The sequence below is a fragment of the Apis florea genome, unplaced genomic scaffold, assembly GCF_048593485.1.
Source record: "Apis florea isolate Af1SG1 unplaced genomic scaffold, ASM4859348v1 contig_3203_pilon, whole genome shotgun sequence".
Classification (NCBI taxonomy): domain Eukaryota; kingdom Metazoa; phylum Arthropoda; class Insecta; order Hymenoptera; family Apidae; genus Apis; species Apis florea.
Window position 1 is genome coordinate 7,803,800 of NW_028256723.1, and position 20,401 is coordinate 7,824,200.

General features: G+C 27.0%; 4 long non-coding RNA genes across 5 annotated transcripts; 2 read left to right on the forward strand and 2 right to left on the reverse strand.

The window, feature by feature from the left end:
• The first annotated feature begins 2,160 nt into the window (after positions 1–2,160).
• LOC116414115 (uncharacterized) lies at positions 2,161–5,427 on the forward strand. Of its 2 annotated transcripts, none has more exons than XR_015292850.1 (4): positions 2,161–2,465; positions 3,736–3,782; positions 3,939–4,456; positions 4,646–5,427. It is a non-coding gene; the product is annotated as an uncharacterized LOC116414115 (long non-coding RNA). The 2 variants fall into 2 exon arrangements; XR_015292851.1 differs by lacking the exon at positions 2,161–2,465 and adding an exon at positions 2,576–2,728.
• Positions 5,428–6,583: 1,156 nt separating this feature from the next.
• On the reverse strand, positions 6,584–7,466 carry LOC147657233 (uncharacterized). Its single transcript, XR_015292852.1, has 2 exons — positions 7,239–7,466; positions 6,584–7,155 (listed from the first exon to the last, which is right to left on the reverse strand). It is a non-coding gene; the product is annotated as an uncharacterized LOC147657233 (long non-coding RNA).
• Positions 7,467–13,041: 5,575 nt separating this feature from the next.
• On the reverse strand, positions 13,042–13,933 carry LOC147657234 (uncharacterized). The gene is made up of 2 exons (XR_015292853.1): positions 13,847–13,933; positions 13,042–13,357 (listed from the first exon to the last, which is right to left on the reverse strand). It is a non-coding gene; the product is annotated as an uncharacterized LOC147657234 (long non-coding RNA).
• Positions 13,934–15,120: 1,187 nt separating this feature from the next.
• LOC147657235 (uncharacterized) lies at positions 15,121–16,351 on the forward strand. Its single transcript, XR_015292854.1, has 2 exons — positions 15,121–15,388; positions 15,494–16,351. It is a non-coding gene; the product is annotated as an uncharacterized LOC147657235 (long non-coding RNA).
• The last annotated feature ends 4,050 nt before the right edge of the window (positions 16,352–20,401 follow it).

Here is a 20,401-nt window from a genome sequence, read left to right on the forward strand (position 1 = left end):
ATTTTTAGATCAATTCCGGTTATATATGTAATTATAGAAGAATATTATAGAAGAATTGTGAAACTACGGAAACATGAGAGATTATATCATATTTTTCTGAAACTTAAAAAATTGACTAATTATAGAAAAACATTAGGGAGAAAATAACACGAAATATAGGTTAGTTAAATTACCATTATCGTTTCTCTCTTATTTCACTTTAAATTTTTAGAAAAATATAAAAAACTCATATTACAATCTAACATTTTATCAAATACAGAATAAATTAGTCTTTCTTCGAAAAAAAAGAAAAAAAATTTACAATTTCTCCTTGACCTGAGCTCGACCATGAAAGCTCTGCTTATGTTTCTCTTTTTAAGGTTCGTGTATTAAACCAGCAATGTCACGCACGATATTACCGGCTGGAAACGAATCTTTTCTAGAAGGAAGAAACATAAAAGTAAATTGGAAAGCGTGTGGAATTAAATTGGAATCATGCATGCCATGGTGCAAGATGATTTTTTAGAATGGCACACGATCGTAAAAAGCCGGTTTTACGCATACGAAATAATTTATGTAATTCAGAGCCGGGGGTCGTGGTAAAATTAGCCAACCCCGTGTACAAATATGCGAAGCGGCTTGGGCGCCGCCATCCGTGTATTTACAAACGCATCATCATTCTATAAGTGTAAGTTTTACGATCAAACATTCATGGAATCGGATCATATTATACGAAAATAAAAGAAAGATTTTGCTGTATGATACATGTGCGTATGAAAGAGAAATTATAACGGTGAGTTGACATATATATATATTTTTTGAAAAAGAAATGTGAATTGAATTTATGGTAAGAAAAAATGAAAGGAAAAGAAATAATTACGTAATTACATGATTTTACAGTTTTTAAAATATTAGAAATAATGAGAAGAAATAAATAATGGAAGCTAAAAATAATATACAACTTTTTATATAATTTTATAATTTTTAAAAGGATATTCAAAAATATATTGAAAATTTCAAAGAATAGAAATCTATGTTATAAATTTATAATTTAAAATAATACAATGTTTCAATATTAGAATTTTAATATAACATTCAATAATTGAATTATTATATATCATTCAGCACGTAAACGTACAGTTTATAATATAATACAACAAATAATTTGATAATTATAAATAAGATTCAAGTTAAAAGTAAAATTTAAATAATTTATTATTCTATTAAAAATTTCCATTAAATTCTAGATATAATTGTATCTTGTATGCATTACAAAAGAAAGTCATTCCTCAAAAAATTGAAAAATACTGTCATAACCAAAACAATTTTCAACAAAATTTATTTCACAGTCTCACAGCGAAGATAAGAATCACAAAAGAAACAATCATATCGTCGCGATCTCGATGACAAATCGTGGTGAAACCGCAATTTGATGTTAAACCGTTGTTGGCGTAAACCGATCGCGACTACGACAATCCGTTCCAAGCCGGTTAAGGGCGCAGGCTCGATTTGCAAAGCGGATTTTCTCGTGAACAAGCGTTCTTCTTTCGCAATTAGGAAACGTTTGGCGTGAAACAATGAACCTCGTCACCTGATATTTTCAGAAAAATGATCGTGGGTAAATCTCGAACTCATTTCTTGTGCCATGGAATTTGTATAATTTTAACAATGAGCGTTACGAAAGAAACGAAGGATATTTTCTCTATAAATTTTATTGAAAATGTTGATTTTTTAATATGTTAAATACGCAATATATTGGTAATAGTTAGATTGCGAATATCTTTGCAAATTTAGATATATTTTTAAAAATATCTAGTCATATGTTTTATGAAGAAAGTATATAATTTTTTGTCTTCTGTTCATGTAATGACTGAAAATTATAATTCAAATATTAAATCGTGAGATTTTTATAACAAAAATATATTGAATTTGTAAGACAGTAATTGTTAAGATGATATGTAAAGTTAAAAATTGCTCGAGTCGTCGAAGCTTCACAGCTTAACCTCAGATTGACAATCTTGAAGGTTAACATCGTATAAAGCTTACGTTTAGCTCGAAAACTTAAGATTTAAGGCTTTTGAAGTTAAAGCAAATAAATTAACTAAACTTTATACGATGTTAGACTCAACTTTTAAAGTTGAACTTTAAAACCTTTGAAGATTTAAACTATATGTTAATATCATCATTCAGTTATTTTTTAAAAATTAAACATGATCATATGTCATTATATTTAATTACGATGATACTTTTGAGTTAATTAACTTAAAAAATTCTTTAAAAAAAATTTTTTATCCATGATTTCTTTACAATTATTTCAAATTTCAATCATAATTTTATTAGACTTTAGAATAATATTATAACGTTCTGAATTTCTCCAACTATTCCAATATAGCTGGCTACATTGCACGTAACCTTTCATACTCGTTTCTATTGTCGAGCGTTTGAAGATCACTCGAAAGTGACGAAATCGGCGTGCATTATACCAAGTAAGTGCCACCAACCAACCTCTTAGACGAATCTCACGTTACGAAATGTAATCAAGATGCGCACTCCTGTAAAAAAGACAGACTCCCTATTTCGTCGCGTACGTGCATGCGCAGAAAAGAAAATTTCGCAATGGCCGACATAATAACAATTTTATTTAGATCGCTTAAAAATCGGATTTGAATGATTCGTGGGTGATGTGAGAGAAGAAGTTAAGTGAGATTGAGGAAGAGATATTGAAATGTTCGATTGGATTGATGTCTAAGTAAGAAAGCGTTTAAAAGGAGTTATTCAGTACACTTTACTTATTTCATTAACAAATCTAGGTTAAATATTTAAGTTGTAAATTGTAATAAAAATAACATTACTGAAGATTTTTAAGATAAGGTAATTTTTTTTGCAAAAAACTTTCGTTTCGGCTTTTGTATTAAGTTAAGTTGTAATTGTTAACCTTTTGTATTAAGTCAATATATGATTTTTGTTTTACAATAAATTTCCGACAAGAAGTATAACAATTCATAATACAAAAAATAGGAAAATAATATCATTTAATTACGGTAATAGAATTAATTAATAAAAAAACACTGATCAGAATGTATAACTATCAAGTATTTCGAAAAGAAAAATTTTATTTAAAATTATTTTAGTAATCTGAAGCGATGATCCCATTTTTTTTATTAATATATTATGTTTAAAATCAAGAAAAAATACTTATAAAGTTTCAATAATTTATAATCTATAGTCATGATTCTAAAACGTGATATACAAAATATAAATTTTTAGATATTAAAATTATTCCTGATATTAATACTATTCCTATTTCGCAATACGCCAAATTTCGCCAACTTTCACGTATTGGTTGTTGCAGTTTCGAATTACGAAACGAAGATAATCGGCCGAGATAAGAGCAATTCGCGAGAACTAGCGTGACATTTGTCGTTTTCGATTGCGTATTATGCTCACTGCAAAAGGGAAATGCTGGACGTGAACGAAATTGCAATTATCGACTAATGATATTCTTGTGATTTTTTTTTCAAATAAATCATTCTCGTGTTTAATAGACATTAATTATTGAAAATTGATATGTTTTCACGTAATTGAACATATGTGAAAATTTATTTAAAAATTTCTGTAAATTAATATTTTTCAATTTTTTGTTTTTGTGAATGATGTGAATCTTTCTTTTTAATATTTAAATAATTTGTAACTATTCTCATATAAAATAAGAAAAATTAAAAAAATATACAATTGATAATTATTTATATTTTTCAGTATTTTTCAATCTTTTTGTGTGATATTTAACTAATGCTTTCATGCAGGTAAGAAAAATTTAAAAAATAATACAATTGATATTTTCCAATCTTTTTTGATTTACAAATTATTATTTTTTTTTTAATATTTAAATAACTTCCAACTCTTCCTATATAAAATAAGAAAAATTAAAAAATCAATATAATTTTATTATCTTCTTATAGATCTCGATCTCCAATTTGAAAACCATTGGTACAAATCATATTTTATCAATAACAAATTGACGAACGATGATAAAGAAATGAAAGAAAAGCAAAAACAAGATGTAATCAAAATTTTGTCATTTTTTTCAATTCAACTTTCATTTCATCGCCATTTTTTGATGGATGATTCCGGGCCCACTTTGTATCATCTTCTCTAGCTATATCTTGAGTTACATCATCCATGACGTTAAGTGTCACTGAATCACTTTCCGTCCACTGATCAACGGATGACCTCATTTGACTAATAAGTTTATGAGTCAAACTGTTATATTAAGCCAATCATTGGACGATCCTTTTTAATTCTTTTGCTCTCCAATTGTGTCCTTAAATGTGTATTTACACGATCGATGAAAAACGAGAGAACGAAAATGGAATTCGTATTATTACATATCAAGAAGAGACAATATTTTTTTTCTTGGTTATCTCCAAGTTATTGATAATTATTACTTTTACGTAACCGTTTGGAAACTTTGGAAAAGGTTAATACATCACGAAGTCATCAATTGCACGTTTCTTATTTATCTTTTTCCTTTCGTGTTATATAAATGTTTAGATAAGAGTGAACTTCATCCTGCTTTTGATTTTACTCTAAAAGATAATTGTACTGTTAGATGCAAAACTTTTTTTGAATAAAATATGTAATTATTTCTTTCTTTTTTTTTTTATAGATATCCTGTAAATTTCATTGTTGATGAAGGAATATGTTTTGCAAGATATTGGCCAATGAACACTTATTTTTTTTGAAGAAATTTATCTATAAAAACTATCACAATTGTCATTGAGGATCTCTTTCTATCCAACGGTTTTTGAAATTTTTATGAAAAATCATCGATAATTTATATATATTTATAAATGCTGATGAAAGAGAAACGATTTGGTTGAAATTAAGTCGAGTCACGTAGCAACATTAAACAAAGATTAGAGACGTTGAATAAATTTTTATTACTCATTCATCGCGATTAAATCATCCTTCAATATCAATAATATTTATTCATTAGAAATATAATTGCTGAAAGCAATTTTACAATGTATCCATAATTCTTGATAAAATTACGGCCAAAATAGTTTGCTTTAATTATTACTTACATCCATCAAATAATAATTATTAATATTTATGTAAATATGAAAAAAAATTTATATTAAGCACGATTAGAGAAAAATGGATAAACTATACATTATATAAAAAGTATTTTTATACTTTTATAGAAACATATCTTCAAAGAAAGTTCCTGTTTTTTAAATAGATAAAGATTATCATTTTTCTAATAATTTTTTAATTCAGTAGAATATTAAAGCACATTTATATAACCAGGTTGTTCATTAACACGTTTTCTGGCGTCATAAATTTAGAAATAATTTTGCAAGTACAATAAATAGACAATAAATAGAATTTTTATGAATGTGATTAAAAAAATGAGAATTAAATAGACATTATGCTTTATTCCTCGAATATCATAATATCTATTTTGTTTTCAATATTATTTGTGTGTCTTTTTGGTTCATCTGCATTTTACAAGTTTTCATAATATACAAAAATTTTGTATAAATATTCGCAAATATAAAATAAAAAGAATCTAATAATAACCGATAGTCTGATGCAACTAAGGACATAATGTACATTTCTAATTATATTATAAGCGACTATTCGACAGTAATTCAAATAATTGAAGCTCGGCTTTGTTCGAATAACCAACCTATGTAAGACTTCGTTTACATAAATGGAGTTTCATTGTATCTAAATTAGTATACATCTCGACGTGAAATGTATTGTAGAAATATCAAATACGGCAGATTCTTATTCCATTTACCATTTCTCTAAATCATAGTTAAGAATAGAAAGAACAACGTGCCAGTGAACGTAAGGGAAAGTAATTAGGATGGAAAGAAGATAGCTGGATTACACTATGCTATGTATGTACCAGCGATGTTCTCGATTCTTTGTTACTCGTGTTCTCTTCTATTGCATAATATCATCGAGGTTTCTGATAGCCTGATAGTTTGTGTATCGCATTGATGTCTCCCGTGTACCATTATATAACGTCTATGCCCCACTGAACGTGTGGCATTACCATGTTACAAGACTCTCCTCTTTTCCTCTTTTCTTTCGTTTCATCCCTAGTTTCTTTTTTTGGACTATCAATCGATTGGCGAATAAATTCGATATTAATTTGTTTATTTATTTTTTTATATTTTTTCTGATATATTTCAAAGCGATTCTTATGATGATTAACTAAGTGATAAATCTTAATTGTTAATTGATTATTTTCTATTTTTTTTTCTTGTATCTACAGGATGATAATGTGGATAGGAATGAAATCAATATTTTTTTTTTTTTTGTAATTTTTTCTTTTTTTTCCAAAACTTATATTGATACAATTCGCACGATAGCTAATCAATAATATGCTTTGCTTTTAAGTAGTCATCGACTATTTAATTTTATGAAAATTCATGAAAGAATAATGTATTCTTCAAGTATAGTAGCATTGTAATAATAATAATAACAATATGCAAAGAAAAAAAAGACTTTTTGTTTTTCGAAACGTGTAAGCAAAACAGATTTATATTATTTTAAAACATCCAGACTCAAGAGAATCAAACGCTTTTCATATTATTATTTTCGCTTATTATTTTATTATTTTTATAATTTTTACAAATTAAAATCGCATCAATGGAAGTTATATTTATTTTCACAATAAGTCACTATATTGCACGAAACAATGCTTCCAACTTCTCGATTATTTTTATTTATCATATATACACACACGTGAATTCTTTCTTTAGCAAACACAATAGGGGAAATTAATTGGAGAATCTCTGTGGATCGTGAGTTTTAATGAAGAAGGGAATAGACGACAATTTCTCGACGAAGATTTGTTGAAAAATAATAAAAATGGAGCTCAAGTTGAAGCGGATACGGTCGACAGTTGATTAATTGCCGCTAAATATAAATGCTGCGATAATAATACGAGAAGCTCGTAGGCGCACAAGCGTGTTGGTGAATTGCGTTGCAGAATGCAAGCCGTAACTTTCGATTCTCTCGGTGTCGAGGGGAACAAACTCGTGTATCACGAGCAATGAGAAATGCTTTTCCAGTTCTATAAATAGAGTCTTGCAATGTCTCTTGAATTCCTCGATCCCTTTTTGTAATATTCATATAACTTGCAACCCTCCTTGCAATCTCAATTATAAGGAAATTAAAAATTTGTGCATAAGCAATACTTTTCCAATTCTTTAAATTCATAAACTTTCTCGAATTCTAACCTTTTGATTTCTAACCTCTTTGTAAATATTTAAATAACTTGTAATCTTTCTTCAATTCCTTATGCATCCAATCCTCCTATAAAATTCTATATACGGTTAATTAATTCGATGTTAGGCGAAATTTATAACAAATACGAATAAAAAAAAAATGATGCGATAGAAATTTCGACAAAGAGAAAGAATAAAGTTGAAGCAATTTAGAGGGAAGATGTCAAGCAACTATAATTCAAAATTCTTCCAGAAGATGTTAGCACTATCGTTAATACTAGTTTTTTTTTCATAACAAATGGTAAAAGAAATTATTTAAAATGATTATTGGATTTTGCATAAAGTGATTAGATGAAATTTGTATTTCTTTTGCTAATATTTGTAAAAATTAAAATGTTTAACGAATAGTCTTTATATTGGTAAAAATAATCTTTATATTATAAATATATAGATACCCTATCTATATATTATATATTATAATGCAAATTGTGTATTGTAACATTTAATTTTTTCTAGTCTAACATAATCTAATCTCTTACGTTACAATTTAATCAACTAAATGCTCAGGATAAAAAAATAGTGTTTAATGTAAGTTTAATTTTTAATGTAACTCAAATTATTCAAAATCAAAATTATAAATAAATGATAATATTTAAATTTCCGAATCATGAAGAGATTGCAATAAAATTTAGTAATTTTTTAAAATTATATATTTCAACTAACCAATCAAAATTTATATAATATCGTTATAATTAATTTCATAATATATAATTTAGATAATAAATAAAATTCATTGATCTGATTTTAAAAACCTAGATATTGAACATTTTATAAATTTTAATAAAAAATTTTCTAAGTCTCTAATTATCTAATCTGCGAATCGAATATTATAAGTCACCTAATAAATATAAACGTGTGATGCACATTTATCTATAATTGGTTTCTATATAAACGAAGATGAACAATCGAATTGTATTTCCACGACTTTTCCACATCTCTACCCTATCTTTTCCCTCTTTCGACAAATTTTATTTCTAACCGTGCGAGAATAATGAACTCGATTTCCATTGTTCCTCTAAATGTCTGTAATCTATTGTTCGCCCTCTCCGCGAAACCACCTACGCGTTCAGGAACCAGCTATGAGTAATAACAGCCGGGATATTATGTAAAATGACCTATTTCGATTATGGATTTCGTTTCACCGAATTTCACCGACCGTTTCATTATTCATGTTGATATATCGATTTCGACAACAATATCGCACAATATTTTTTATTCTTTTTATCTCTAGTCATTGTTATGAAATATTTTTATCTTTGTGCTTTTGTACTTGTATGTATATTTTCTTTTATAATTATATCACGAAAAAAAGTGATAAAAGTGTAAATTAAAGAAGAATTACTATTGATTAGTGTCATTAATAAAGTTGCAAAAGAGTTAATAAAATAAAATAAATATTACTATTACTAAATCATGATATATTGATATATTAAATAAACAAGTGTCGAAAATTTTCATTAGAAAATAAATAGTTGCAAATAAAAATAAGAAAAACTTTATGATTTTCTTGAAAGTCACAGATTATAGGTTAAATTAGACAAAGATAAATTTATAAAATTATTAATTAAAATTACATATATGTTTGCATAAGTTAATTTATGTATTGTATAAGTTACACAAGAAAATTGATTTGAAAACATATAAATAGTTAAAAATCATAAAAATTCAAAGAAAAAATTGAAATGCATTATTGTAAATGCATCTTTCTACTTGTCAATTTCGAGAACACTCTCATAATCGATGAACACGAATTTCACGGGCAAACAGAGAAGTGGATCATCTTTTGAAGATTAGCAAAGTCGACGATAAACCGTAAGATCGATAAATTCATGGACATGACGAGTTATGTAAGCGCGATAGGACATTGCTTCCTTTTTATCCTTGATCACTTAATGAAATGGATAACGAACTGTGATAATTCGAAATTGTTTTTTGACAGTTACATTTTCGATATATAAATCGATGTGATCATGATTTCAAACAAGAATTTGTTTATTATAACTTTTATTAGTTTTTTTTTGTTTGCTCTAAATTGAATGATAAATTAAATGTGAAATTTATTATGTATTGTTATCCAATTTTTTAAATGAATTTTGTAAAATGCATTAATAATTTCAAATAGTAATATATATTTTCAACAGTCACGATTAGAAACCTGCTATAATTTTGCAATAATTTATTTCGATATCACGAATTTTTCACTAATATCGAAGTATGAAATATTATTCTAATAAATAGAATTCTAACCTAACTCTTTTTCAAATACATAAATTTTAATGCTCAAGTAATTTTAAATAATATTACATATTTACAATAGTCACGATTAGAAATCTGCTATAGTTTCGCAATAATTTCTCGCGAACTTTTCAAGTATCAAAGTATGGGAAAGGTTAGCAAGCGGAGAAGTTACATAACTAACCTTCCAAGACGTTGCTCTTTCTGGCAAGCGTTATCCTTAATGTTGATATCGAACAGCAGTTAAGATCGATCGATTTTATCGATTTTAATCGATCCTCTTTCATTCAACAATACATTTTTTTCATTAAGATTATGTTGTAATGACTTTTATCATTTTCCTTTTTACCATGCAAATATACAGTTATTTGTTATTTACTCCATTCATTATTTATGGATAAGATTAATTAATTCTCTTCTCTCATTTCATAGTATCAGCCGATTGTACATGATGCAATTAATTAAGTCGATCCTTTTTAATCCTTTCTCGTGGAGTCGATATATGATACATCGATATATCGATGTATAAAGATATATTGCCGTAAGGTTCATTTTCATTTACTTGTTTATACTTATCCTTGATTTATGAGACAATTTAATTAAAGATTCATTCTGTCTATCGATATGCGTTTGTATGTGTTGATAAATTGAAGATTAGACATTATAATAAATTACATCGTTGACCTTTTTATAATGTAATGTAATAATAATAAAGTATAATCTTCTTGTAAAACAAAATTCTTTTCATGTAATGCAATTTAAAAATCTTGTTACCTATCCAAGTTAATTTTTGAAAAATTTATTACCGAAATCCTTCTTATGTTTTTAATCTTTCATTGTCAATTTTGAACTTTTCTATATTCGATTTGTGATATATTATTTGTGTTTTGCTCGAAAATTGTTTTTAAAAATTTTATTAATTAGAAATTTTCATTTTGTTGCAAAATCAATTTTTTAAAAAAAAGAAATCATCATCGAAACCACATTTAATATATTTATTATATATTTTGAATAATATTTACTTCAATATTAGATATTTGTTCTATTTGATGATCAATGCATAGACACGTTTTAGTAATTAAAACAAAATTAATTTATTTATGTAATCCGTATTACATTACCAATTGAAAATTTAGAACTCTTTCCAATTATAATTATATCAAATTTTTTAATGATTTTCTAATTAATTCGAAATTAATGCTATAAATATAAAAAATAATTATAATTATTTTCGTAAACTTTACACTTTATAACAAATTCTAATACTAACGAAATTCTAATTTGATTTTTTTTTTTTTTTTAGATTAAAATTTAAATCTCTATTCCATGGAACATATTAATGTGACGTGTTCCAAACTTTTAGTATACATATATTTATTATTTTACAGGAATTTGCTATAAATGCTATAAAGTAATCCATCGCAACAAGTTTAATAACAGCCATTGATCATTGCAACGCCTCATAAATAGATTCATGAGGTGAAAAGTTCGAAGTCATTGCTCTGTAACTGAATAAATGGCATTAGATTTGGTTGCAACTTCAAGCGCAACTCGTGTATCGAATTACAATGCGATTGTGATCCCATTCCTAACCTCTGCAGTAAAGCAACAGATTACACGTGAGTCGATATTTCTCCTTATAGTATTCTCATTATATTATAGCGGATAGTGTTGAAATTGTACAGAAAAAAAGTATTTCAGAAGAGAAAATCGTAGTGCATATGTGACTAGTATAAGGATATTAAAAGGTTAATAAATAATTATCAAAAATTGATCTATTATAAAAAATATTAAAGAAGAAGGAAAATTAAAGAAAAACTAATACAATAAATATAATTTATTCCTATGTTATAGTTGCTTCTTTTATAAAAAAAGTAGAAAATAATATAATGGTTTTTCTTAAAAATGAATATAAGATTAAAAATGTTCAACATTTTTTTGCAAAGATTTTGTTTAAGCAAATTATTAACGAAAAATATTTATGAATTACAAAATATAATAAAATATAATGATATTTGAAATGAAAATATTCAAATATACAAATATTTACAGAAATTTTCATATAATTGTTTTCAATTTTTTTATTAATTATATATCATTTCAATAATGATAATTTCAATAATAATATTCATAATAGTACAAGTAAAATATTTAAGTTTTAGCGTTTTATCACCCTCTTATAAAAAGTATTTCCAAGCAATAAATTGTATATAAAATATGAAAAAATGATGAATATTTTAAAATTGATTTTATCCACTCAAAAAGACTATCTGCTGAAAAATAAATTGTTTTATGCATAATAGATTATACTCTACACAGAAATTTTTATTAAAATCAAATTCTTCGTGATAAATGATTATACATCAATTTTATTGTATAAAAACAACATGTCATATTTTCTTTTTTTTTTATGTAAATAAATCATTATATAGAGATCAATATTTACATGCGTTATTCTATTTAAGAAATTACTAATATAATTGAACATTTTAAAGAAAAAATCTTATTCTCGTTTATCAACTATTATAGTCGAGCTCCATTAGCCGTGGAAGACGATGAATAATCACGTGCATTATGCTGTCAATAAATATCGACATGTTTTAAAATATCATTTTAACGAGCAAACAAGTGCGATTTATCGATTATGATCTTAGAAAAACGGTATGCCAACTATTTTACCTCTAAACGGAACTCTGTCGCCGTCATTACATAATATTTCCATCTTTTTTATCCATTAATTAAAATTCAAATTGCTCGATGAGACTCGATTACTTACATGTTAAAATTAAATTAAAAATAAGCAAGAAAATACAAAATTTATTTTTTCTATAATATACGATGGATTGTCATTTTTATTTCATTATAATGTTATCTATACTTTCTTTCTTTTATTTTATACTTTTATTTATATAAAATTATTCGAGGTTATCTTTTATATCTTTTTACAGATAACACTTTCAACTTTACTAATAAACGAGCAGAAATAAAATGATATCGACAATATGTGACATATGTTTCATATCTGCAGTGTACAAATTGTTTCACAATTATATCGATTTTCTTGGTATTCATATCTTCTTCAATTCCATTGTTTGCAACGAATTTTAATATTTTTTTATGTTTGATATATAATAAAAGTGTATTATATATTTCGAAATGAAATTAATTAATGTACTTAAACGAATACAATAATAACAATTCTCATAATAATCTTTATATATATTTCTCTTGATATCTTAATTCTAACAATTTCCTCATTGCATTGTTCAATAGATAAAAATAATATTTCTTGCACTTCTATGCGATATATATTTCACTTTATTATATCTTGAAATCAACATGTTTTTCTTTTTTCGTTGAATCATATACTTTAATTGGTGCAAATTTAATTAGTCTTCCCGTGTCGAACAATGATTTAAAAATTAATTAAAAATAAAAATTGAATTTCGTACAAGTCAATAAGACTACATAGATTAGATAATTATCAATCGACTGGATAAAATCTGTGCAAATTTGAAAATTTTCTAAAATCAAAATTTATTAAAATTTTTACAAATTCATAAAATTTTTTATAAAAAATCTTAAAAAATTAGGTTTCGATTTATAATTTTTAATTTTGACGAATATTGTAAATCAAAGAATTTGTAAAATTTGAAGAATTCAATTCAATAAAAATTTCCATATATTCTTACAAACTTCCACAAACTCTTCCATATCTTGCATGTCGGCCGTCATTCGTCGTCCATCTTTCTTGTTCAGAATGCAAAGGGTGCAACTTTCAGAACGTTTGCACGCATACGTGGAAGGTGTGCATAAAGCCATGTACCTTGATGCTTCTGTTGAGGGCGTGGCATGATTAATTATGAAACATGCATAATGCATGGAATGTATGGTTCAGTATTTGAATCCATGCTTCTTCGATTTTGAACTTGTTGCATTCTTAAAAATAACATTGTATCTACATTTGTTATGTAAAATAATTATTCAAGTACTAAAACTTCAAGTACTAAAAAACGCAAATTCTAGAAATTGGAAGCTAATATAATTTTCAATGTATGTAAGTATTTTAGAACATGGAATTATTATATTATAGAAACAAAATTACTAATAATCTTTAGTCTGTTTAGGTTAGAACAATAATTATAGAATGAATATAATTATTGAAAACTTAAAATTTATAATATTTTTAGATTAATTTTGATTAGTTTAAATTAAAATAAAATATAGATATTGAAAACTTAAAATTATTAATAATAATTTTTGGTTAAGTTATTATAAAAATAAAACTTCAAAAATGAAATCTCAGATAAAATCAAATTACTTACTGTTCCATACTTGAAAGCAAAGATTTTTAATAAAAGTTTATTCATGTAAATAAATAAACCTCAACCAACCTTTTTGGTGTTTACATTTGTTTTATAATTAACCTTTTTAGTTATTTATCATATATTAACAATAGTGTTATATAAAAGCCTCACATTTCTTCCTTTCTCTTCACATCTATTAAAAAGACAAAAAAGCAAGAAGTAAATTCATAGTTAATTATGTTAAAAATAAAATTTCAAATATAAAATCTGATTACTGATTCAAGACGATAATATTTGGATCGGGAAAACCTTCGAGAAATCATCTTTCCTTCCTCAAACTCGTTGCCAACATTTCAATCATGGTCGTACGTTACCTCGCTTAAGTCCACGTGCGATATCTACAGTTACAGGTGGAGGTGTGGCAGCGGTCAGAAGCGATAAAATTAGAGAGATAAATGAAATAAGGTGAAGGATGGCGTGTTGAATACAATGTTGCGTATCAAAACTGATCCGAGTCTGTTCCATGTCCCGAGTGAGATATGGGCCATCGTTTCTTAAACGATGATGGAAAATGTTTGGTTATTTGATTGTTTGGTTATTTCGATGTTTCCACGATTAAATTATTCTCTCCTTTCGTCCCTTACGGGTTTCAGCTGAGTTTAAGTACTAAATAAGTTTACGAATTGAATTTTAACAAAGTTTACCTTTTTGAGATCTTTATATATTCTTTGTTTTATTCGTGAATCGTAAGTAGGTAAGTAGGAAAGTAGGTAAGTAGTATTTCAACTGAATTTGACTAGAGTCGTGACTATCGATTATTATATCGATATTTTATCGATTATTGATAGTTTACAATATATTAATAGTTATCGTTGAGAAGAGAAATTACTAAAATTTCTATTTTTATTATTATATAAATTATTATTAAGATAAAAATATTATCTAATAATAAATTGTAATGAAAATAGACTTTATCAAATAAAAATTATATATATATGTCAAATCAATAAAAAGAAAAGAAAGTAGGAATTTTAATTATTTTCATTTATTATTGATATCTTATTATCGATATTATCGATATATCAAATTATCAATATTTATTGAAAAATTATATTATAGTTTATTTAAGTTTATTTATTTTTATTCATTTTATTAATATTTTAATAATATTTTAAATATGTCAATGAATTAATAAATAAAAAAAAATTTTTAATAATTTTCATCTATTATCTTAACTGTTATCAAAATCTCTAGTTACTTTCATTTATTATCGATATTTTACCAATATTATCGATATCGATAGACAACTTTATTTTGGACAAATTGTATTTATTGATTACGACTAAATAAATAATTTCTATATCAAACATTTATAAAAATAGAATTCTATAAATAATTAATTTTTCATTAATATTAAATAAAAAAAATTCTAATATTACATTTCTTCAAAAAATCTAATTCGATTTATCGAAAACCGTTTCGATTCGAGAAATTCTTCAGAAAGAAAGAAGCTTTACGAAAAAAAAATAGTTCCACGAGTGATTCTAAGGAGAATTACCTGTAATTCAGCTGCAGAAAAAATCTTACTATCATTAAGCTTATATAAATCTCGAAGGAATGAGCGAAGAATTTCTTTCATTTCAAATCTTCCTTTCATCTTTTCAGATTTTAGATCAAGGAAACCTCTCCCAAAAGGTTAGACGAGACTGATGGAAAAATCGGTGGAAAGGACGTAATATGCGTGATATTCGCGTCACGTCGTTTCGTTCCACGCTTGATCCAACGAATTCGTAACGAGGGACGCTGTAACGCCTTGTTACAGAACTACCGCTCACGTAACAATCGGCACGTTGAGTAACTCGTTCCTTCGAGTTAGATGTTACGAGCTTTACACATCGAAGCCTACATAACCTGCTTTACCCACCACCATCGTTTTACGTTTTGGAAAAAGGAAACAAAAGGATTTAGATAATAGAATAGAATTGTGACTATCGATATCTCGTCAATAATTTTTAGAGAATTAATTTTACTGTGAGAAAAAAAAAAGAGAAGGAAAAGAGAATTGAATGATGGTAAAATAGAGATGATGAATGTCGATAACAATATCTCTTAACCTTAAACTTAACAAAATTTATTATTAATTATTAATCCATAGATAATCGTAAACATATTAAATAATAATTTCGAATAAGGAAAAAAAAAGGAATTTCAATTCCTACTTTCATTTGTTATCGATATTTTTATTATCGATAGCAATATCTATAGTCATCTCTATATATCAGAAATGTTACACGTATAACTATTGTGTGTTAAACGATTCTTGAAAATTACATAATCGTAATTCGATGAGAATACCGAATATTCAAATCTGGAGATAAATAATCCCACAATTATTGAAACATGAAATTTTTCGTCTCGTTTAATTGAAAATTTCGTTCGATTATTCGCAAATTTTTATTCTCACGTAATATGTAATTATATTCATACTCGTAATGTTATTTATAAATTTTTATTTTTACACCAGAGCTATGATTATTCAATTTTTTCCTTCGGTAATTTTGTTACAAGTTTAACGAAATGAATGCGAATGAAAATCGTTACCACACATTATTGAAGGTTTCGAGATAACGACAATATTTATCGCCAGGATAATCTCGATAATTTCCAAACTACTAACGCCGGTTTATATATATAACTTAGCAGAGTTCTTTAATCGTTATTTAACGATTTTACCTGGATAATTTGAGAAACTTACTCGTAACTGAACTTAACCATTATGCAAGAGGATTTTTTCTTACCAGCTCGTGTCTTGTGAAAATTTCATTAGTAGCATTAATTCAATTGTGCTAGAGAGTTCTAGCACAGAAGCTTTTTTTTTTTTTTAATCGAACCACACGTGGAAACACACGATTCCATGTAATATTCGATGAATGATTGTGATTGGATTTTTTTTCTATTTTTTTCTCCGTTACTTTCACGGATATAAATAATAGAGAAACGAATCGAGTGAAAAAAGAAATACGTTAGATCTTTTTCCTTTCTCTAGAAATATACCCGAACGAGCGGATTTATTTTAAAATGTTTTCAACTTTTAAAATACGCATGAAAAAAAAATCACGAAAAGCGAAAAAAAAAAACAAATTTTATCTCCTCGAATTAACGCATGAAACATCATTTTCCGAACACGTTAACGAATTTGCATTCCACGATATTATTTGCCACGACATTACGTAAGATTATATAGATATGGGTTATTGCGTAACGGCCATTAATGCATTTAACGACTCTTACGTTGTCGTATATTAGGCGGTTTTGAATTTGTATGTACACTAACGTTCAAAAGTATAGAATACAGTTTTCTATTTTCTTCGAAATCTTCGATATTTTGCAAACTTTGTTACTTTAACGAACTTAATATCTTTCTACTCACCGTGAATCGTTCAATAATCGCCAATGTTGGACATATCTTCATACATTTTTCGTTCTGGTATCTCGAATCTGTTTGGAAATTTCTCGAGATCAAGCGCGTTGATACTTTTGACCGGAAATGTACAAATCCAGCTGGAAGGCTCGTAAAAACGTCATCAATCTTCTTATTTCGCCAATCAATTCGGCGTAATTGAATTAAATGTAAGTATGTTTTTCATGAAACAAGAAAAAAAAAAAAGAGATTTACGAAAATGAAAATGACTTATAAAAAATTATATTCGTAAGAAATTATCATGATCGTTAATCATGTTAGGTTACGTTCACCCAATCACTTTTTTATTAATTAATTTTAACGTCTTTATGCTTTCCGCTCTCTGTTATTTGCTGAAACGTGTGAAATAAATCTTTACATCTTGAATTAAATATAATTATTATTGAAAATTTTATAAATAAATTTTTATGAAAAATACAACTCGAAATCTCGTATTCTTATTTAATTAACTAAATTATTTGAAATTTTGTACGCCTACAATACGAAGTATTGCATCAGTACAAACGCGGTTTAGCAGCGATACCCTACGCGTGCATCCGGTGTCGTTTCGAAAGCGGTCGCGAGCCGCTCGTTACCGTCATTAAAAGGCCTCATTAATGAGAATCTTCATTGTATTTCGACGTGCACGCACGCCAATACATTCACTTTTTGTCGCCGATTTCTCGATTCACGCCACCGTCCAGTTTCGATCGATGTTTCATGCGTGTATAACTCGACAATTATGTTCGAGTAATTTTACAATGTTGCACCATATGATGTCGAAACGAGAGAGAGAGAAAAGAGAAAAGGATCGATATATCATGACTCATAGTAATAATCAGCCATATTTTTGCATAAACTTGTGTATATAATATATTGAATATATATATATATAAAGCTATGCAACTTAAATCTCAAGTTGAGTCATCCAAATTATTTCCAAATTTGGAATCAATCAAATTGGGTCCTCGAAATTTGGGACCACACAAATTGGATCCTCCAAATTTAAGACCAAATTCAAATTGAATCCTCTTATTTCGAATCACATAAATTCTTTTAATTTGGGCCCACTCGAATTGGGTCCTCCAAATTTGGGACTACTCAAATTGTATCCTCCAAGTTTGAGACCATTCAATTTGAATCCTCTTACATTGAATCACACAAATTAAGTTTCTTAAATTGGGATCATACAATTTTGATCCTCCAAATTTGGGACCATGCAATTTGAGTCTCTTCGAATTGAGTCAAATTAAATCCTTTTAATTTGGGACCACACAAATTGGATACTTCAAATTTAAGACCAAATTCAAATTGAATCCTCTTATTTCGAATCACATAAATTCTTTTAATTTGGGCCCACTCGAATTGGGTCCTCCAAATTTGGGACTACTCAAATTGTATCCTCCAAGTTTGAGACCATTCAATTTGAATCCTCTTACATTGAATCACACAAATTAAGTTTTTTAAATTGGGATCATACAATTTTGATCCTCCAAATTTGGGACCATGCAATTTGAGTCTCTTCGAATTGAGTCAAATTAAATCCTTTTAATTTGGGACCACACAAATTGGATACTTCAAATTTAAGACCAAATTCAAATTGAATCCTCTTATTTCGAATCACATAAATTCTTTTAATTTGGGCCCACTCGAATTGGGTCCTCCAAATTTGGGACTACTCAAACTGTATCTAAGTTTGAGACTATTTAAATCCTCTTATATCGAATCACACAAATTAAATTCTTTTAATTTGAGCCCACTCGAATTATGTCCTCCAAATTTGGGACTATTGAGTCCCTTCGATTTGAGTCACACAAATTAAATCTTTTTAATTTGGGACCACACAAATTGGATACTTCAAATTTAAGACCAAATTGAATCCTCTTATTTCAAATCACATAAATTAAATTCTTTTTATTTGGGCCCACTCGAATTAGGTCCTCCAAATTTGGGACTACTCAAACTGTATCTAAGTTTGAGACTATTTAAATCCTCTTATATCGAATCACACAAATTAAATTCTTTTAATTTGGGCTCCACTCGAATTAGGTCCTCCAAATTTGGGACTATTGAGTCCCTTCGATTTGAGTCACACAAATTAAATCTTTTTAATTTGGGACCACACAAATTGAATTCTCCAAATTTAAGACCAAATTGAATCCTCTTATTTCGAATCACATAAATTAAGTTCTTTTAATTTGGGCCCACTCGAATTAGGTCCTCCAAATTTGGGACTACTCAAACTGTATCTAAGTTTGAAATTATTTGAATCCTCTTATATCGAATCACACAAATTAAATTCTTTTAATTTGGGCCCACTCAAATTAGGTCCTCCAAATTTGGGACTATTGAGTCCCTTCGATTTGAGTCACACAAATTAAATTTTTTTAATTTGGAATCACACAAATTGGATCCTCCAAATTTGGGATTAATCAATTTGGGCCTTTCAAATTTGAGTTTTCGAATCACGTAAATTATTCCAAATATGGGACCATTCAATTTGGATCCTTCAAATTTGAGACCACCCAACTTGTTATCCTTTCAATTTATGTTCTTCGAGCTGTGATTATTCGAATTGTGGTTATCCAATTTGTGTCATTAAATCCTCTCAACTTGGGATCTTCCAATTATCATATATCCAATATACTGTGATCATTCATCTATTGTTCAAACATTCCGGCTTTCCGAACGATGTTTATTCGAATATCGTATCTATTATTATTAAAATATCAATTATCCAAAATATATTACGATATATGTATAATTCGATTAATCAAACATCGATTTATCATCGATTTATAATAAAGAAAACGGAAATCGATTTTTATTAAACATAAAGATAAGCATATCTCCATAAACGTGTGGAACAAATCACGTAGATTAAAATCCATAACACAAATCATAACATAATACAATAATAATAGATTAAACGAAACATTTTCAATGCGGATGAATAAATTAGCCATAAAAGTAGAAAATCACGTTTTCACATAATCTTCTAGTTTTCTATCTTAAAGTATTTATCTTTATTTATATCTCTTATATATCTATATCAACTTGGACATTTTAACGAGTTATCGAGATTACATGGCGTATAAATCAAGGGAATCACG